At 35.1% G+C, this 4197-nt stretch overlaps 1 long non-coding RNA gene across 1 annotated transcript; it reads right to left on the bottom strand.

Moving 5' to 3' along the window:
• Positions 1-603: 603 nt before the first annotated feature.
• LOC135717975 (uncharacterized) lies at positions 604-1437 on the bottom strand. Its single transcript, XR_010520475.2, has 2 exons — positions 1318-1437; positions 604-816 (listed from the first exon to the last, which is right to left on the bottom strand). It is a non-coding gene; the product is annotated as an uncharacterized lncRNA (long non-coding RNA).
• Positions 1438-4197: the final 2760 nt, after the last annotated feature.

Consider the following 4197-nt stretch of genomic DNA (forward strand, 5'->3'; position numbering starts at 1 on the left):
AGATTTTCGATATTTTTCCTATTTAAAACTTTACTGTTCTATAGTTGCAGTGAGTGATTTTATGCAATGATAGCAAAGTCCTTGATTATTATGCAGGAATGAGAGTACAGTACCTTGGATAATTGGCCTAGAAAATTGCAACTTTTAATTTTCTGTCAGCTTTAGTACACAATGTAACTACAGAAGAGTCAAGTTTTCTGAAAAATATTGCAACTTTCCTAAACTCATACACTGTAAAAAATAAATTGTTGGCTCAATGAATTATTTTTTAGTAACTAGTTCCACAGAAATTTTACGTTCACTCAATTTCGGTCTCCAAAGTGTTACCTGGATTGATGTTTTTTAGCTGGCCCAAATTTGACTCAAATATAAAAAAGTATGTTGGCTCAATTAGCTTTATAGTTCATTCAACTAAAATGTTTTAATCAGTTGAATCTTTAAAAACTTACAGCAAAGACTCTGTCAATTAAAATTTAAGTATTCACTCAATGTTTTATGTGTTACTTCAATTAATATTTATTATTTGGGATTTTTTTAATAACATTTTTAAATTATTTATCAAATAATTTATGCTGGTGTTGTAAACAAAATAATTAACTTCAGTCACATAAAAACAAAAGCTTTTTATTCACTTATCATACAGACTGAACATACAGAATTAAGTCTTCTTTAAATAGAGGGCATAAAACAGTCCAAAAAGCCTCCAAAGTCAGTCAGAACATCTCCAGGGCCATTTAGGAGACTTTCCTCAGCCAGTCCAAGCGGAGACTGTCTCGCTATGTATCCTTCTGGTCCGCCCCTCACATCATCTCCGCTCTGGTTTGATAAACAGAGGAATATAAACACACACACATACATAAATAACATGTTTAATATAATAAAGTTTGACGGTGAAAGACTTTATTCCCTAAATAACGTTAATGTTAGGCCAAATTTCCCTCAGACAAAACACATAATTAAACACTATTGGGCGGTTTTCTCGGACAGGGCTTTTCACTGACTAAAATAACTTACTGACATCTCTTAAAATATGAGTGCTATTGTTTTGTCTCAAAATGCACGCCAGTATTGTATTATATAAGGTTTGTTTGTAAAAATGTCCCAATTATAATAAAGACCGAGTTCTAAACTTTGTCTGGTAAACCAAACCTATATCCAGGCTTTTTATCTGAACTAAAATAGCTCCACTTTACTTCGGTCACGTAACATAACACACTTCTAATGTATCTTTCAAAAATATAATTACAAAAACGTCGAGTATTTGCGTCTTTGCAAATTAATATATTCTAAAATTAACATTTAATTACAAACACTTACCTGACGTGAACTTGAGGAAACGGCTGACTTGTGTCCTCCCTTGTGTGAATCAGTAAGTGATTCCAGCTGTTGCGTGCGGATTGATCTCAGATGAAATGACCTGTGATCCAGATCCTTCCGAGTTAAAACATTTTAAATTCAAAATACACAGACGCACACGCATACATACATACATACATGCACACGCGCGAGCACGCGCGCACACACACGCACGCACACGGGTACACACACGGGTATATTTAGAAGTTTTAAGATTGTTATGATATTGGGACTATTTCTCCACTCGCACCTTCAGCTCTGAAGTTCAAAATCGCAGGCAGTACGCAGCCCAGTTATAACAAATGTGAAATATATGAAATATCATTCAACAGCGATATCATTTAAGTGCAATCCTAAAATATGATTTAAAACATACCGGTAAACCTTTTATTATTAAGTATAAGAAATTAAAATGAATTAAATCGCATGTTTAAACGCCACAGAGATATCAGAGCCAGCAGTCGGTTTCTGATGGGCTTGCCGAGGCGAGGCTGCGCTGGGCGGGGTGTGAGCGCTTAAGTGTCTGTGATTTTCTGGAGCTCATCTGGAGCTCTTCTCCGTCCGAAAGTGTCCGAGCACATTTTTAAATAGACGCTATCTATATTAACCGACCGCATATTTAAACTTAAAGCACATACATTCACGCCTGAATAACTCTTAAAATTACATTTTGTTACCAAATAACAGTAATATTGTGAGCATTTTGTTGTCAGGAAACATAGCTGTCATAACTCCACATATTTACCTGATTTGTCTTAATTAGTTCAGTCAACACTAGCCATTCTGAATGTTGACTGAATTTGGAAATAACCATTCACTTAATGTTTTAAACACAGATTTATCTAGACTTAAAATAATATGTCTACTCAACTAAGCCCAAACAAGAAAATTGGTTTAACTTATATATTTTTGCCCTTCCAACATTTCATTAATTGGATTTTTTACAGTGTACAAACATAATTTTTCTAAGGCATGTTTAAAAACTATCTTAATTTAACTAATTCTTAGTCCAGTAGTATTTTCTGTGAAACTAGGCCTTAGTGTATATATAATCCACAGACAGATAGTCTATGTTATATTAACACTATACATTAGTGTTAAAAAGTAACATTGTATGAGCATTGAAGTTCATGAGATCATGAACTGATGAATGACAACCCAGTCTCACCCCATGGCGTCAATATTTGACGACACTTGACCATGCGTCAATATGTTGACGCGGAGGGTATACCCTCCGCGTCACTTTTTGACGAACTGGGGACTTCAATGCTATCAGGTACGCGAAATTCTCTTTCCTATTTTCTTACCATTTTCTACCATTTTCGCGTCGGTTTAGGGTTAGATTTACATAATGACATCCCTACCCAAACCTATCCCTAACCCCAATGTCAGGCGACAACTGTTTAATTTCGCGTACCTAATAGTATTGAAGTCCCCAGTTCGTCAAAAAGTGACGCGGAGGGTATACCCTCCGCGTCAACATATTGACGCATGGTCAAGTGTCGTCAAATATTGACGCCATGGGTGTGAGACTGTGTTGTGAATGAACATTACAGTTTTTTTCAGTTGCTTTGGTGCATTTCTCACATCACTATTTACATTTGCACAACAGTTAATGCAGTTCTCAAAATTAGTACAAACTACAAAATCTAGTTTATAACCTGCAAAGCGTGTCACCTGCTCAAAATGGATAGGTCATTTTTCAAAAGCAAGTATTCATGTCAATGAAAGTGTCAGTGTCATCAAAATGAAAAGTCCTGACACCATTGTTTATGAACAAGATAGTCAAATAACTTTATCATGTTTTCATTGAAAGTTTACTGTGTAAATGTTTTCCAATGCAAAAAAGTCAGATCTATGTGACACTACCTGGAAATGCTCAAGACAGCACTATATACTATTTGCACAGTCATTTGAAAAATACAATAAAGTTACACATTACTGTATTCAGTGAGGTAACAGAGTACAAGACACTGAATATGTATGTTTCACATATTTACTGCATATGCTCTTTGCAATTCTAATTTGTTCACAGCATTGTGCAAAATAACAAATAAACTCTTATTTAACAAAAACATAAACTCCCTTTGGATAGAGCTGTGCACAACTGTTAACAATATTGCAGTATATGTTAGAACTGAACATACAACATACATTCTACTGTAATCATTCTTGCACATCCAGACATTCCTCTCCGTCTGGCCACATAATTTCAGAAGTTTTTAAATTTAGGAGACATTTTTGGAAAAAGAAAAGATAAAAAAAAGATTTTGACAATTGGTTCAACATTTTTGTATCTAATGACTGAAGCAATGAAATGAGGACTATTAGCTTTATATGGAATGACTATTCAGCATTCACAAATATAGTTAATTTTGACTGACATGACATAAGCAAATGTTATAAAACTGCAGAGCAATTGATGCATGCCCAAAAGCATTTGCAATTTGTTGAAGGAATGAGAAACTGCAAATGTAAATAGTGATGTGAAAAATGCACCAAAGTGAAAAAAAACTATAGTTTCCATCGCTCCAACATGATCCAGCAATGGTTTGTGACCCACATCAGGCTGCTGATCGAGCTCCTCTGATCCTACTCCCAATTCCTTAACCCAAGAGAGGTATTTTTCTCAGCATGGAGATGGAAAGTATATGATTGCCAGCCACATATACAGATGACCCTTCTGGCTGGCATGGATAGAGAAGATATTAATTGTGATGTGGATGAGAGTTTGTGGCATAATAGAAATGAACATCAGGAGTAATTCCTACAGCTCTGCATGTACAGTTTTCCTTAAGGGGATTGTCCTAAGGTCCCCTTTTGTAGTTTTTATGCTATGCA

This window comes from Paramisgurnus dabryanus, chromosome 4, assembly GCF_030506205.2.
Source record: "Paramisgurnus dabryanus chromosome 4, PD_genome_1.1, whole genome shotgun sequence".
NCBI classification, from domain to species: Eukaryota; Metazoa; Chordata; class Actinopteri; order Cypriniformes; family Cobitidae; genus Paramisgurnus; species Paramisgurnus dabryanus.